Here is an 18,247-nt window from a genome sequence, read left to right as displayed (position 1 = left end):
GTAACTTCTAGACGTCGCTCTAAGCAAAAAAGCCCTTCACATTTCTACATAATTCTGGAGACTCAAATAATCCACATTTCTCAAAAATCTTCTTGCCTAAAAGTATGCACACACATTTGGTTTGGATTTTCAACCAAAAATATACTAAAAGCTTATTTCACAGTATTTTAGCACAGCACTTTCATTTAAGCCCAGTATAAGATTAATGGAAATATGGTGTAGCATCAGTAACATCAGTAAGCAGATGAGAACTAGGCAAGATAGGCACTTCTTTGCTCAAAAACAATGTTTATTCAAGATATATTCCAAAGGGAAAGAGAAGGAAAACAAACTAAAGAGAAAAATGGAATAGACCATTTTATTTGGCAACCTAAATATAGGTAGTAGTTTAAAGTTTAAAATTGAATAGGCAACTTAATTATTAGTCCGTAAAATGCAGAAAAAGAGATGTGTCTTGAGCTGCTATTGTAAGTCAGAGTTTTCACATGCTGCTAAGAAGTCCCATATTCTTTCTATTTATTTCTGTTGGATTCAGTTTGTACTTCTATACCAAGACAGACAACTCACTCAGACACTTAATCTAAAGAACTTTTTCAAGACAAATCTCTGCCACCTGAGCAGATGTAACAGCCCATTTCTTAGTGCTCATCAGTAATTGTAGTTGCTCCTTTTATTCTAGAAAAGGAAAATGGGAAAGAATAGCAGCCCTGAGAAATCAGAAAATATATACCCAAGAAGAAATAGTAACGGACAACTCTAACCCCTTCAAGACAGGAGGTGCTGAGGCCGTGTGTTGGACTCTGCTCTTTAATTACCAAACACTCGATGTTCCTGGCCTATCCAACCCTGAATCAGCTGTGAAATATAAACACATCCCTTTTCTGTATTGCAATATATACGTTGAGCAAGAAACGACATTGGGTACTTTGAAATTTCAGACCATTTTGCCTGAAGTTATAGACAGCAAATGCCAACAACAACAACAAAAAATTCTACAGGTATATATCTATGGAGAAGAGGGGCACTTCCCTCAAATTATCATGATGTGAAGTACAGAAATGAAAGAAAAAAGAAATGAGGTTATGAAACCTTCCTCTTTAGTCAGAACACAGCCTCAGGCTAAAACTTATGCAGAATCCCTACCCAGCAATACACCTTGTTGTTTACATGGCTTTAGCAAGTGAAAATTATTGCTGGTGACTGGTGAAGTCACCTGGTGGAACATGTGCCATTGCTGAAGTAATCCTTCCAGAACTCACTCCTCATGCAACTCTGAATCATCCCACTGTACAGACACATACATATACAATACTGGGATATTCTTACTCCCAGACAAGGACCAGGGAGGCCAGAACATCTAAGACTACATCTGCACCCAGCACAACTGAGGAGATCAAACATCTTCTGTCCAGATCATCCAAAGCGCCGTTGAGTGCCAAGGGAGGTAGAAGATGGTTACTCTAGAATGGAGGGATTCAAATTGTCCATCACTGATTATTATGATTATTAATTATGATGCCTTAGCAATATCTATATGAATTTTACACAGCACCGTAAATGGCCAAAAGGCACAAAGGTTCACCCAGTAACTGTTTATAAACAGACACTCAGGTGAGGCAGCTGTCAATAGAATACTTGTAGTGTTACAGTCCACATTGAGGGAAAGATATCTACAGAAGTGCTTCAGTTTACTTTATGGTCTTAGGTCTACACTGGGAATTAATCTGAGCCATAATTCTCCTCAGCCTTGAATTTAAGTTGCAGATTTTCACTCAATATTAACCAACACAATGAGAAATCTCTGTTCATTTTAATTCTCCTGGGTAAATGCTGCCTCAAAAGGAAGCTTTCACTTCTGGCAATAATCTTTTCAAACACTCCAGTTACATATAGCATAAGGTGGAACTCAGGCAATGTTTAATAAAAAAGTCAAATTACTGTCAGGATATCAGAGCAGTAATTCTTTTTGCTAAAATCAACTTTGACAAATGCTTTAAAGTTGTTCCTTTAATTCAGGTGCAGCCTTCTCAGTGAAAAGCTGACAACAGCGCTGGCCATACAACAGCAGAAATCTCCCAATTCAGCACTCACACGCAGGATACATATTTTCTATTATCCACGGCTCCGGGATTCCATTCTAATACACACTATTGATGTTTTCAGCTGAGCCAAGTAATTGCTCCTGAATTCATGGGGGTCCTCGCTTCTCAGGTTGTCTCTATTCTCTATGTTCAGTTTAGCAGCAGGGGTCAGGCAATTTCTGCAGGCAAAAGGTAGGTGAGGTGAGGGCACATGCATTTTTTGTTAGTTAGGGGGGCTGCTGCTTTTACCTTCCAGATATTTTTCCTATTCCTTGCTCTTTCTGAATCTTCGTTTCGTTTTGTCAAGGACTGAATTCCAATCTTCCTCCCAAATTGAATAAAGATTGTTATATATAGCAACCCAACGGCCATCCCAGTTCAGCTGCTCATGACAGTCCACGCTAAGGCTCAGTGGTGATTATCAGAATAATAGTGTGTGTTTGCACATAATGTATAATTACCAAAATGCAGTAAATAAGCTGGACATATACTGATCCACACCATATAAACACCAGGCCTAGAACATTACATCAGGAGCTGCTTACAGTTCTGTTGCTTTAAATGAATTGCAAAATTGTTTACTAGGCTGTAGCTAGAAAAAAGAAATGGGAGTTTCTCAAAATGTTTCCTGTTGAAATCATCCCTATATTACTCCATGATTCCCTTTCCAGCACATTTTGTTTATAATTTAAAAAGACCTAGAATGTCTTATTTATCCTCCTTGCATTTTCTTTTTGCTTTGTACTTTTGTACCAGAAGGAGGGAAGAAGACGTGGCAGTGGGCATCTTGTTTTGATGTAACTTCCCTCGCTGTCAATTTGGACATTCATGCATGTTGTTCATACTGTCTAGAGGACTCGGCCCATTCAGGGTCTCATTTTTACAAAGCGAGTATTAACAGGACAGAGGTAAGAGTCAGATATGTCCTCCTAACCCTCTGAAACTACTTTCTAAGTTGGTAAATGCCACCTAAACCACTTAGCACTTTAGTCATTTGTACTTCAAGGTTTCTAGTCCAGGAAATTTATAAAAGGGACACAAAGGGCAGACGCAGGGTTCTAGTAAGACTAATGCATTCGGAAAGTTGCAAGAAACTCACTCATTTGATGAACTGTTCTTCAGTTTTTGTTTCTGTTATTTTGCCTTTTTTCCTACTTTAGCACTCAGGGCTCACTGAGGTCTTTTTTTCAGCTTTTAAATGATCAGATTTAGTTACTTCACTGGGGGAGATTTGACCCTAAAAGTGCAAAATTACAAGGCTGTCCTTTAGCAAGTGTGCACCCTAAGGTTTGATTCGCCCAGCTCAGTTATTTCTTACTCACTTAACAAATGTCTTAATGAGGCACTTTCAGGAAGAAAACTTCTTATGCAACAAATTATATAAATGATCTTATCATTGCTTCAGAAAAGTTAGGTTGCAACAGCCATCTGGGAAATAAAAGCCTGAATCATCTGCCATACATATACATGTAGATATAAATATATGCATGTGCACATTTGACTCTTACATGAATCACATACAAAACTCTACTAAAATGCAACGCCAGCTGAAATACTTTTTTCAAAGCTGTTATTACTGAATGAAATCTATACCCTTTAATGAATGATGCATTTGAGCCATTATAGATATACAAAGACATCTTGTATCCACTGCAGAGAATCTTTCAGCACTCAACAAAGCTTTAATTACTCATCTCTTGTGCTACTTCAGGATATGACTCAGTGTAGGTGTCATCAGGACCAATGATATGGAAAATGGGAGGGAAGGTACTGCACTGATGAAGGAACAGATTCCTGCTCACTCTCCATTGTGTAGGACTGGCTACGCCATTCTGCTTTGGAGGGCAGGATACATCAAAAGGTGACAATTATCACTTCTGCCTCTACCATGATAAAATAAATCATTTCTGAGGACTCTGAGGCAAATTCTCCTTCTCCCCTGAATGAAAATGAGGTATAAATGGGTGCTCAACAGGGAGAAGCCTTGGTTTAATCATAACCAGACTGCAGTCAAGGAGGCTGCTTCTGGAGTAAAGTCAGGCTGTAGTTATGCTGTCCTTCATGGAATACCTGCACACTACTGGACAGCCTACTAAAATACATTTAATGCGATACATGCGTGAGTACACACATTTATTTCAAATTGATCAAAAACTCCTCCCATGATTTATTATTTCTACCAACTACTGTCTTAAAACCAAAATTGTATCTTGTAAAGGGTACAAGCGATACTTGATTTTTGAGACTGTGAGAACATATTGCTGTAATTTTCCTCATTCTCCTTTTGGAAAAAAATTGAAGTGAGTCTGTATGAGTTGAGTTTTCTGCTTTGGGAAGTCATGGCAGTTTTGCTCTGCAAATAGGTTGCCCCTCATCAGACTTCTTGAGTATAAAAACAGAGGACTCGCATTCCACACAAATCATTCCTGATCCTGAAATAGTAGGAGGCTGTGAGGGTAGTCGTGGGCAGTACAACCAAGATATACAATGTCCACTTGCCTGCTCTGTTCTAGGATTCGTGTGCAGACGCCCACTTTCAGCTGGAGAGAAGTTACCAGGCTGGACTGACCCTCTAGTGCCATCCACTGTATATGCTTTTATGTTCCTAGTATTTTCCAGCCCTGTCCAAGATGAATTAGAAATGAATCAAAGATTTTGCATTTTTTAACAGATGTGCGTGGTGGCATCTGAAAAGACTGAAAAAAATTGTAATTGTGCTTCACAATGGTTCATGATTTACAAAAAGAAAGTATACAGGTGATCATCATAATAAGGAAATGCTTGATTAACTTTACAAAGAATGAAAATTACTTACAGTTTACTTCCTCAGAAGATATAAAATATGCAAAATGATGTCTATTTCAATGCACAATTCTGTGAAAAAGTTAAGTTTTAATCAATGCATATTTATTACATGACTTGCTATTTCCTTCAGCATTGATAATGAAAAATTTACAAGTAATTTTATCTGTACAGTTTTGTAAAAAATACTACATATGTCATCTTGTACTTAACTGTAACCTACTTACAGAGGAAAAAAAAAGCCTAATACTCAAAATATCTCTTCCAAACATTGCTATCTGTTGCATTTTGGCAAGATTCCCAGCAAGAAATAGAGGATTAGAAGTATGTGACTACAATATCTAAAAATGATTGCTTGGAGTTCTACCAAGTTTTCTCTCATTAGCAATAAACTCGACTGCTTTAGTCAACAAGAAAAAAGAAAAACAAGAAAAATCTGATGTTAGTAAGGTTCTGAAAAATGCTATGCTATGGTAAATGAGTAGTTGCTGCTATAGGTGGAGAGTGAAGAAGATTCCAAGCATTTGCTTTCCCTTTATGATCTTTTGTCTATTCTAGGTTGTTCATCAGTATTGAAAGTAGAACTAAGTCTAAACCAATTTATCATGCATGATTCAAACACTGAGCATCTTGCATTGAAAACACAAGTGCATCCTGTTCCAGACAGGAAGAAAAAGAACAGTTGCTCATAAGCTATTTACCAGTATTTTCTGTGCCCCACTTCATTAGAGCATGTGTGGTTTCCACATCATTTAACAGCTTCTCATTTTAGGGGGAAAGTGTGCAGGCAAAACCTTTTGAAGTTGTTTGAAAATATATCATGATACATCCTATTGAATTCCAATTTGGATATGTAGAAATAAAAATGAACAGAGCCATTTATTTTCTCCTAGTACAGAAACAGTGGAGAGAATAGGGAGAGATTAAAATATGACTTTTTTTCTCCACAAAGTAATTGGAATTACAATTTTTTTTTTCACTTTGGTTTTCTGCTCTCTCACTCTTTGAAGTGCTAATGGCAGAAACATAATCACTGGTGCATATGACATGGGATAGAGATTGACTTACATCTAGGCAAGAATCCAGCTCCCCAGTAGCATTCTGCCAATTATTTGTACTTTATATTAAAAGATTTTTGTTCCTTTCCTCAGTGGACTTCAGATATTTTTAATGCATATTTAACAATCATTCATGCTGCTTTTCATACATGCACACACACAGTATATGCAGAAATCACACTTTTAGATTAGGAAAAATAGTACAGTAGTTTTGAAGTGGCTTCCACCAAGATTTGCTTGTGTTACAAGGGCTTTTTCCACCCTGTTCTTTTCACCATTATTGAAACCTCAGATGAACAAGTCTTTGGGCAGCATGTGCCCACACTTTGCTGTCTAGCATCAAAGACACCCTCATCCCATGTAGCCGGATGCCTTAACACAGGTTCCAGCAGGCAACAGTCCATGAAACACTTTCATGTGTCAGAAGAAAAGAAACTAACAGCATCCAATGTGGTTTAGAAAGTTATTTGTCTTCAACATATCATGATCATAGGATTATACTAAAAATACATAAGCTTTAATTATTTAGACCACTAGCAGCCCTATATATTTATTTCTTTATTTATTCTGAATTGTGGAGATACCAAAATTGAAGTGCAAGGCCTTCCAGAGTTGCCATGACAACTGGACACTTTTCTTTGATCAGTGATTATAGTTGTACCATTTTGGCATCAGGCATGAACTTCGATTGCTATGGTAACGTCACAGACATAACTTCTATTTTATTCATCCCATACTTTTGTTCTCAAGGAGCCTTTTTGCTTGTTGTTTGTGAGGAAGCTGAGAACTGTGTCAGCTGCATCAGAGAGGAGCTGTTAGGAACAACATGAAATGGGCTTTCCCACTTTAAAGGATACTTCACATCAAGAAGTGATTCACTCAGTGTTCTCATTATACTTAGTAGCTGAGCTTTTTGGCTGACGTAAACAGAGGGAGCTCCAATGAGGGCAGTAAAATCTCTTGAATTCCAACTGGGCACTAGGGCAAAATGACATTTCCCTGGTTGGATATGGATTGCTGGAAGTGAAGAATCCCCAGTGCCACTTATTTATGGTACACTTTGGAGTTCAAAAAGTGAAAAAGCAAAGTACAGGAAAGGGTAAGGATGGCAGAGAAGCTCAGAGAAAGAGGAAATTTAAATGAAAAAGCAAACAAACAAAAGATTAGAAGAACTTGTTTGGCTTAACTTTTTGAAATTCATGTCAATTTGGAGACGAAGAAAGTTTTACTACTGTTTATAGAGATTTGGTATTAGGAAATTCATACAGGTTTATGCAAGTACAATGGTAGGAAACTATGAGGGAGATTCGGGAAGTCTATTAGTTCTTACAGGCCATATAGAAGTGTTGATTTTTTGTGATCGATAGAGAACAAGAATATATTTATTCATATAACTTTTATTTAAACTGATACTCTTCACCAAAACATGCTCCAGAGGCTAAACATTTTCAAGTATAGAAAGCTCTGAGGAAATTTAGGATGGCAAAGTCTATTGAGGGTTATTAATATAGAGACATCATTTTCTTTCATAAAGTCTCTAAATGACAAATCATTGGAGGCTGGGAAAATATGGCAGAGTAATATCACTACATGCCTGAGTTTTCTCTAAACTCTTCCATGAAAAAGCACCAGTGGGATACTGCACTAGGTGAATTTCTAGTTGACTTGTGGCCATCCTCATGTTCTTGTACTCATAAGGCTGTAAATGAGTCAATAAGGGTGGCTTCACAGAATCACAGAATAGTTTGGGTTGGAAGAGATCTTAAAGATCATCTACTTTGAACCCCCCTGCCATGGGCAAGGACACCTTCCACTAGATGAGGTTGCTCAATTCCCCATTCAACGTGACCTTGAACACTGCCAGGAATGAGGCATCCACAGCTTCTTTGGGCCACTTGTTCCAGTGTTTCTCCACTCTCATTGTAAGCAAATTTCTTCCTTATGTCAAATCTAAAGCTAACTTCTCTCAGTTTAAAACCATTTCCCCTCATTTGTTCACTATAGGCCTTGGTAAAAAGTCTCCATCTTTCTTATAAGCTCCCCTGATATACTGAAATGTCATAGTAAGTTCTCACTGGAGCCTTTGCTTCTCCAGACTGAAATAAAACCAACTCTCTCAGCCGTTCTTCATAGGAGAGGTGGTCCAGGCCTCTCATTATTTTCATGGCCCTTCTCTGGACCTGCTATTACAGATCCATCTTTCTTGTACTGGGGGACCCAGAACTGGATATAGTACGCAGCATTCACTTAAGCATCCAGAATTGAATACTAAACTAAAAGGACATTTAAATTCTGTGAAGCATCGGTGCCAATCTGTGTAATTCCTGGAGGTGGTGGATCTCACAACCAGTTCTAGTCTTTCTGACATTTATCTTGCAGCTTTAAGTAAGTGCACTGACATACTGATTTTGCTAAAAATGAAATAACAAGAAATGATGAGTTGGAATAATTATAACCCTTAAAAGGCTACTCAGACTTTCTTAATTTATTACAACAATTTCAGTTTACACTGCTCAGTAAAAATGTCTGAAGTCATCAGTGAAAAGCAAGGCTTCCCATGAGTAACTAAAAAAATATATATATATGATGCTTTAACGGTCTTATAATGTTCTGTATCTGTATCTCAGTTAAGCTATTTCTAGAGATAAACTCACCTCTCTCCTGTATAAGTATGTAAATAAATTCTAGCTTTAAATAAATAAATGAAGAGATGGAAGCACTGTGTGGGCTACAGTAAAGGATTATTCATCTATCATACAATGTCTGCCAGATGCTTTGGAGCATTTGATGAACTTGTGTATTTTAGCATCCAAGATCATGGATCCATGGCAACAGGATTTAATCTGTTCTGCTCAGCTCAGCTCTATCTGATACTCCAGAGTTCAGTATCAATCCCTGAAGTAATCTGGAGACATGAATCTACTCACAAGTGTTGAATAGGAGGTTGTCAGTTCAACCTGAAATGTCCTGGATTTCATATGTACTACACGGTTCTAAGCTCTACTAAACACAAACCGAACCAAAACCACAACAAAACAAAACAAAACCAACGAACCAAGCAACCAACCAAAACCAAAAAGAAACATTAACCTCACCCCATTACAACTATGCAGACTTCCTGGAATCCAGCTTTTAATAGAACAGGTCATTAAACATGTAACTTTTGGGAGAAAGCTTGGGGAAATAGTATTTAAATCCTGCTCTGAATTTCACTGCAGCTGAAACTGAAGCTGCTGATGCCACACAGTGTTCTACACATGGAAATCATACAAAATCTCCAAAGTGTTTTCTGAATACTTACTTTCCATCTAGTTTAAAATCCACACCTACAGATATTGCTTCAAACCATACAGCAACGGCCTGTTTTTGCTCTTCCAAACACGAGGTCAGCAATCCATAGTTACATTGCCACACCCAGGGATTTGCTCTTCAATCAACTTATATTCTATCCACAGGCTATAAAATTATGTAATTTTAGAGATTTTTGGGGGTTATGATTAGATCATCCCTAATGTGCTATTTAAAGGTTTTTTGGAAGGTGATGGTAACTCACTTTTCAAACTATTTTGCATGTCTCACAGTGTTCAGTGTCCGTATCATCTTTGTCTTCAAAAACATCAGCACACACTGATAATTTTTGTTTGGTTGGTTTTGCTTTTAAATTTTCTTCAGCCACATCAATCTGTCTCTTATCTAGGTATTACTTTATCATGGCACTGCATTTTAGTCAACCAGTTATCCAGTCATATGAGGTGATAGACCTGTGTATCTGATGAAGAAATCAATAAAGGTTCTTCAGGGCAGGCTCTAAAAATAATATACATAGTAAATCAAATGCAGACAATAATGCTAGGCAGGGTGCAATCATTAAATCCTGCAGAGCTATAGTGAGTTTATGGAAATTGCACTTGATCAATGAGACTGGGTAATTTCCAGCTAGAAGAGGAAATCCTGTGTTAGACAGAAATGGGAACTTGCATCTTCTCTATCAGCATAAAAATGTACATAATGGACCACAGGAAAAAAAATTAATGACTTTTCTTTCTGACTGTGAGTATTGGCTGGGGAAAAGTATAAAATTCTTCATCTTAAGCAGATGTTACAGTTTGCAACCAAAATTATCTCATTTTAATAATAAAAGCTAAAGGTTAGCTTAATCATTTTGAATCTGAGGCTTTTACAGCCTTTCTGTTTGTGTCCAAATATTCTTTTTAACCATCTTATGATCATGTTTCTCCTGCAATCTTACTCAGCTTTTAAGGGTACTGTCCACATCATGCAACAATAAGATATACAGTTCACTTCTTGCAGCCAAGAGGAGAAGCAGATCCATGCACCCCTTTTCATTTTGTCATATTTTCAGTTTTAAAAGAAGAAAGCATTTATCTTCCCTAGTTTCAAACACCTCAGAGTGTATTTATCTATCACTGATTATCAATGAAGATAAAGGTTTTATCAGAGTATGGTTTGTCTGCCTTATTATAAATACCTCTAAGAAACTGAAGGAGTGACTCTCCAGAGTACTCTCTATTCATTAAGTTTAAATGGAGCCCAAGGTGAATATCTGAGATCTGACCACTGAGAGATGCCCAGGTGTGAGTAGTTGCCACCATGAATATGTGTGACAAAGCAAGAACACAGCCATTGTGAACATGGCTTTTATTATTATATTCACCCTCTTGTAGAGGTGAACAAACCCAGTCTTTTTAAAAATCTTTATATGACGGATATTCTATACCTTATCTTATGGTCCTTCTGTAGAATTTCTCCAGTTCTGGCAGTGCATTTTTGCCTTCAGACTCTCAGAACTGAAGATGTATTGCCACTGAACCTGCTCTGTTGATTCACATAAACACAGTATAGTCCAGCATAATGTTTTCATCTTGTTCCATGTGCAATCTAATTTATCATTGGCATTTGCACTGCCTATCAACATTAGGAAGAGCTTTAGTTGGACTGTTTCACTGGTGCCTTGGACCTTTACTGCATCAATATTTTATTTGAATTTATAAGCGAGGAGATAGATTTCATCTGGTTTTCGACATCTGTAGTGGATGTCTGCAGCAGAGCAGACTTCTCTTCATAGTCAACGCTGTTCAGGTTTGATGATCTAATCTATTTTACATGTGCACTTCAGGGTAAGTTGAATTATTCTTCAGACTTTGTTGATTTTATGACTAGATCTTCATAGATTTTCACAGTGATTTTCTTAGAATTTTACATAGGGGTTTAGCCAGATGCACTTGATCTGAGCTGTCCAGTGGAAAGCCTAGAGAGATCCAAGACTGTGTTTTTTCATTTTTGGTGGGTTTTTTTTTTACACTTTTCATCTTTCTTTTCTGTGATTGATAGGAAACAAAGTTTTCAAAGTTTGCAGCAACTTGAGTGTGTTTGAAGATTCAGCCCCAACTCAGTCCCATTTTTAGTTCTAATAATGAAAGCTGAATACTAGCTAGAAACTTGATGAACACTTTCCTTCCAGAAAAGTAACAGAAGCATTAATCACCCAGGTCAGATTGTTACTTGTAATGCTGTGAACCCGCCACTGGCACAACAGACTGACTCTAAGAGACTCTTTCCCTGGCTTAGGTCAAAGGCTGTTGCTTGATGCTCATCACTTACTTCACCTTCATGCACTTCAGTATCCCAGATGTAATAGTGTGAATGACAGAGTATCTCCTGTGCTTTGGGATCTCCTGAGGAGAAGCATGGTAAGAATGCCTACACGGTATTCATATGCTTTATGTATGGAAAGAGTTATCTGGCTTTTTTCTTCCTTACTAGGTTAAAAGAGGTTGATTCTGTTCCTTTCACCAAAAATACAGGTTTTCAAAGCGACAGATGGCCTTGCTATTGCCAGTTGTCAGAGGCTTTTTATCACCAGTGAAGCAGAAAAATGTATAATGGATTTTATCAGGTGTGCTCTAAAAAGCCACAGCACGGCAAGACTTTTTGATCAAAGCACAAAGCAAAATATTGTTTTCTTTGATTGCACGTGTGACTCATCATATCTATGAAGAATGTGGGCTCTTCTGCAGAATGAACTTCGTCTCTTTGTCTTTTTCAGGGAGGGTCCAGATTTGCAGGGCTGATGCATGCTATTGAAGACTGTGGTGTCAATCAAATTTTTCACTTAAAGGAACTTCCATGTAAGAGAAAAATACCCTATTGATTAAATAATTCATGCAAATATTACTCACAGTTTTTGTTTGATGGGTTTTGTTTTTTTGTTGGTTTTCCTTTTTTAAAGCAAGACTGGTATGTGAAGTGGAATATCAAGGGTTTTATTTTTTTTCCAGTTTTAGACAGAATAGGACAGACTTTTTCCCATTTGGGAAAAGGTATCAAGTTGTTTCAACTTCAGCTAGTCTACCTCACCTGCCGTTATGTCCTTTCCCCAGTGTTCAAGCTGCTTCCAGATAGATTTTCTGAGAAGTTTGGCAAAATATTCCTGTAAGTGTTATGCACTCAATGCAAAAACAGCAATAATTAAAAAAATCACCGTAAACCATGGTTTGGGAGAAGAAGAGTAAAATACTTTCAGACAAACAGGTAAAATGCTGATTTGCAGCTAAATTGCATTTCCTTAGGTTGGTATACACCAGCAGAACTATAGCAGAAGTCATCTGGTAGCACACAAGCGGATAACGGTACATGGCTTGATTCCTAGCATGTAAGAATATTATAGCATGGAGAAAATGCCGTATAACCACCAGTTTAGAGGCACCTGGGTTGAAGGATAAGTAGAGTTATTGCTCATTCTTTGCTCTGACCTTTCCAACTCAATCAATGTACATGACACTGATGCTTGGCATGAGACTGCAATAATCCCCCCAAATCCTAGCTCAGTAGACCACGTTTGTTTAGGTATTTTCTACCATGCACCAATACACTGTGTGACCAGAGCATCAAGAAGTTAAAAGCGCACAGCAAATATTTACTGGCTGACACACAGCGTGAGAAGCAAGGATCTATACGCTACAAAGTGAAAGATTAATACAGACAAGTCCCTAAATGCGATATTCAGAGCATCTCTGCTGGCTAAGCCTTCTTTGCTCCTTTGTGCAGGCTGCTTCTCTGTCTTGTTGAGTTGCCATCTTTCAGTTCTCTGTTCTTTTTGTTTTGTTTTGGGTTTTTTTAATAAGGTTTTTCGTATCTTTTCATGTCAGTACTTTTCAGTCCTTGAATGCCTCCTTATCACTGCCGCAATAATTTCACTGATGCCTGCATTTTTACTTTTCTCACGTGGCTTTAGCACACAGCCTTCCTCACAGCTGAAAATCACTTTCCCAGCAAAACTGAGCCAAGATCCCACAGCTGTGCTGCACCAAACTGGGCCTGGGATCAAACATATGAAACTATGGGCTGTGACTTAGAAGAGAAGTGAAATTGTGAGAGTATCTGGGCTTGACAGAATATTTATCTTCCACTGAGAAATCAAGTTTCAGTATTATTTACATATTGGAAGAAGATAGATGCTGACTGTTTTTCATCAAGCCCTACAGTTTTCAGATTATCGGAATCTACATGGACTTCAGAAGATTAAAGTTAGTCATGAATAAACAGCCCATCAGAAGAACTCACATTTTAAAGCAATGAAGGAATCTTAATCATATTCCAAAAATTAATAACCAAAATAAAACAACAAAAAATGTAGATCAAGAAGCAGGGGATATTAGTAATTCTTGACAGGCCAGTTCACTTTCCACTGAACCTGAAAACTTGCATCAATAAATTGACTGTAATCAGAATAGCCCAGTACAAAGTATTAGTTAATCAACAAATGGCTTCTGATAATTTCAAACCTGAATGTGCTCACAAATAAATGCAGCATTGGTGGCACAGATCTCTCATGGAAGTTTGAGAAAAGGATTGTTACCACCCAGCCCTCGGCAAAAAGTACATAGAGTCTCTGACATCTTCTTAGTACGGATCATTTGGTGGAGCAAGTGAGGAACAGAAGAAATTCCTTACAAAGAGTGGTCTGATTTCAGAGTGAAGATGGATAAATCAGTGGGATGGCTGAGATCCACCTTCAGCCTGAAAACAATTAAAACGCAGAACTCCAGGATTACTGGAACAGAGCATGAGAATGTACATGCACATTTCATAGAATCACAGAATGTCCAAAGTTGGAAGGGACCCACAAAGATTCTCAAGTCCAACTCCTGCTGGATAACTCCAAAATACACACCATGGGTCTGAGGACGTTGTCCAGTCTCTTCTTGAACACTGTCAGGCTTGGGGCCATGACACCTCCCTGGGGAGCCTGTTCAGTGTCCAGCACCCTCTGAGTGAAGAACCTTTTCCCAATGTCCAACCTAAACCTCCCTGGCACATCTTCCTGCTATTCCCTTGGGTTCTGTCACTGGTCACTAAAGAGAAGAGCTCAGCCCTGCCCCTTCTTCTCCACTTGAGAGGAGCTGGAGCTGCCATGGGGGATCTCCCCTCAGTCTCCTCTTCTCCAGGCCTAGCAGACCAAGTGACTTTAGCTGTTCCTCATATGGCTTCTCCTCCAAATCCTTCATCAACTTTGTGACCCTTCTCTGGACACTCTCCAGTACCTTTATCTCCTTTTTACCCTGTGTCCCCAGCCCTGCACACAGTGAATGCTCCAGGTGAGGTGGCCCCAGCACAGAGCAGAGTGGGACAGTCGCCTTCTGTTCTTACTGCAACAACTCATCAAATTGATTATCTCAGGTTTATAGACAGCCCAGTTACCTGAGCACCAAGTTGACATGTTCAGTCTACTTCTGATTTCAGAGCTCTTTATCTCAAAAATCACTGTGTGTTGCACAGACACACTGTGGCATTTTAAAATTTGAGCCCAGATCTCTTTGATTCTCTGTCCCGTGTGGCAAAAGCAGTATTCTCCTTTACTTCTGTACATCCACTTTTCACCCTGTCAGTTAAAAAACTGCTGAGTCTCACTGACTATTCTCAATAGGCCTTCCAAAATTAAAGGCTAGTACAGTTTTGCAGTAATGTATCTATTTCTCTTCCAGAAATGAAGATCCTATGCCTAAAACTCTTACTGGAGGGTTAAAACCCCACACAATAAAGCACTTTCTGTCTGGAAATTGCTATTTCTTTTAGCTACAGACACCAAATTGAAAAGAGCAAAATCTGTAACAGACTAGAGCACAGGAAAAAGAATTGCAAGAAATTTATCGGATCAAAGCAAGAAATAGAGAACCTGTTTCTTCTGCCCTATAGCTCAGGAAATAAAACCAAATGTTGTCAGACAGCAGAATAAACTGTGGGAAATGAACACAAAAACATATAGGAAAGAAAGCTTCATATGATGCACTAAGTGTATAAAAGCAGAGACAGAGCTATCTGACCTATCGATGTAAGCAGAACATGCTTTTTGGTGGCAGCCTGACTACAACTGCACAGCTATTTGTCTTTTATAACATCTAGAAACCCAGAAGAGCACTTTTCAGTAGTTAACTCTTCAGAGTGTCAGCCTTTGCCAACTTTGACTTCATCTGTGATGTGCAGATAGAACATGGCCTACTAAGGCATTCTGTGGAATTAACTTGGGGCAGACTTTGAAACAACTTTTCATTATGTTTAGATTCACACAATACGCAGAGTCATTGACTGCAAAACAGTGATCTAGATTGCACAAGTCATCAAAATGGTATCAAAATTGTACCAATAATAATGTCTTAATTAGAGATTCAGTCACACAGAATGTTTTGCCCAATGGGAGAGATTAAATAAGTTGGGCAGACTTCAAAAAATACGCTTCTGTAAAATCTTACCAAAAAATCAGACCCCAAATGAAAATCTCTAAAAAATTAGCAACACCAAAAAAAGAACATCTGAGGACTTTCAAAAGCAAGGATCACAAGCATTAAATGGACATGGTTGCAAGACAACTGTGTTGCCTAGTTGCATGGAGGGATCCCTGTGAAGCATAGCACTCATTCTGCTATTCTTTCATGATTAATATATGTCGGGGGGTGGGGGGTGTTTGCTTGTTTGTGGTTTTTCTTGTGGTTTTTTGTGGGTTGTTTGTTTTTGTGTGTGTGCGTGTTTTGTTTTGTTTTTAAAGCAATTCATGCATTACACCAAATATTCTGTGCCTACACAGGGTGTCTCAGTGCATTTAGCTATCAATTTCTTTAACTACTGGATGGAGAATACTCTTCTATGTATCTGGAAAAAAATGAAATATGAAAGAAATTATGAAGAGCTAAAACAAGAAAGCAATTTTTTAAAAGGTGAAAAAAAAAAGTATTCCAGCTGTTCTAAGTCACTGTGGCTCCACTGGCTGGATATTGAAGGGACTTGAGTCTCATGGTTCTTCCCATAGGTAGTATTGCAAAAAAAGCTAAACCCTGCAGCCTGATAGAACAGTTTTTCTGCCAGAAGTTGCTTATCCGTAATAGAATCAGCAGATGTAACAGCTTTCCAGTTGCTCCAGTGCCGATTTTGATGTCTTAGCTCAAGCCAACCTCATCAACGGTTTATGTGTGAATGATTGATTTTTGGACTAGAGTGGATGAGGTGAAAAGAAACGCTCTCTGCTGCTGAAACCTCCCAGAAAAGATGGGGGTGAGCACTTTCTTGCCAACAGTATTTTAAATCAGTTCAATAGTGAGAAGGCAGCAAATGAGAAAATGTGCAATTTATTTGGATACAAGCAGCCATTTTACACTGGAGACATCTCCATGTGGCCTTTTCATCTGGACAAGTGTTTACAGCCAGTGGTAATGTAGTCTGTGATATTTATGGTACCAGCTATCCCATTTTCGAGGAAGCATCCAACATCAGGTTAATCATAACTTGAAGGGCCTGTTCTGCAAAGGGATTAATAGGAGCCCAGATGGCTGCACTGCAGTTGAAAACCTCTAGGCTGTGGACATCTAAAGTTATGGGAGATGAATCTCAGTCTTAATGTCCTGATTGAGTGGTACAGCATGACGTGATTTATAATTATGAATAGCCAAGTAAAGTGGTTTTCCTGGGCTATCAGGGGAATAATGAATCTCAAGTGGCTGCCCTGATGAAGAGGCATATTCAAAGACGGCTGTGCACTGTTCCCTAATATTTGTGTGCACAGCTGACAAACAGAAGCTTTGTGCATCAGTGAGAACAATATCTCTATTCAAGCTGTGCTGTTTCTACCAAGATACGACAGCTAATCTATTTTGGGGGATTTTCAGCATTCTCTCAGAAACAACAGATAAAGAGGCAAAATCAAAAACATTCCTGTTACTTTTGGGGATTTCTTGTTAGGCAGCCTGGAGAGTTTAAGAATATGGGCATATGTGATGTGTGTCTGAGGGACAGAAAACAATGCCTAGTACATTTTACTTATTAATATATATGTAGCCCTAACCTCTTCATTTGGGTGACTGAGTTCCGAGTATGGAGTCACTGGGTGAATCTATATGAAAGGCAAAGCTTTTATGATTAACTGATTTCAGAAAAGATTCTTTCCCAGTGAGCGTCTCAGACCCTCCTCTGGCCTCCTGTGTACCACACGAAATAGAAAGATGTGCTTTGCCTCAAAATCTTTCTGCTCTGGTGCTAGAAGCCTTAAAAACATATATAAAGAATCTTTATAGTTCTCACAGACGTGCCATTTCATTCAACCCTGTCTCCAAGCACGCAAGAATTTATCCTATTTCCTAGCGAAAATGAGAAATTCAGGAAGGTGCTTGTTGGAGATAATGTTTTGAATGACAATATCATGCCCAGTCAAACTATTCCTGGAATAACTAGGACAAAGTTCCAGAGGCAGATTTGGAAATGCACATCACCTTGAGTCCCAGGATAAAAGAGCATGGTGCAGTTTGCTGGAATATTTGCTGAAATCTGCATACTTCAATACATCAGACATTTTAATGTGAAGTTCACATGTATTTGCTCTCCCATAAACACAGTTCCCTACATTATTTTCTTAATGTTCTTCCACTTCTCTGACTTGCTGCTTCTTCATTATTCTTTCAAGAGTCTCAGATATCAACCTCCTGGAGGTTCTGTAAGCCTAAAGCAGTGTTTCCGGGAAAATTAAAAAAAAAAAAAACACAAAAACCAAACAGAAAAAAAACCCCACACAACAAAAACCAAACCAAACAAACAAACAAAAAAACCCCACAACCAACCAAACAAAAAACCCCCAACAAAACAAAAAAAACCTCCAAAACACCACCACCTGCTGACACATAAAGTCAGTGGTATAAACCAAAAACCTTAGAGCTAAATCTCTTTGGAAAAACAGCGTCAAAGACTTGGTTCTCAGTCAATGTTGGGTTTCATTTTAGAAATGTAAAGGGGATCAAAACATTG

The sequence above is a fragment of the Nesoenas mayeri genome (genome assembly GCF_963082525.1).
Source record: "Nesoenas mayeri genome assembly, chromosome: 2".
Lineage (NCBI taxonomy): Eukaryota > Metazoa > Chordata > Aves > Columbiformes > Columbidae > Nesoenas > Nesoenas mayeri.
This window is presented reverse-complemented; position numbering follows the sequence as displayed.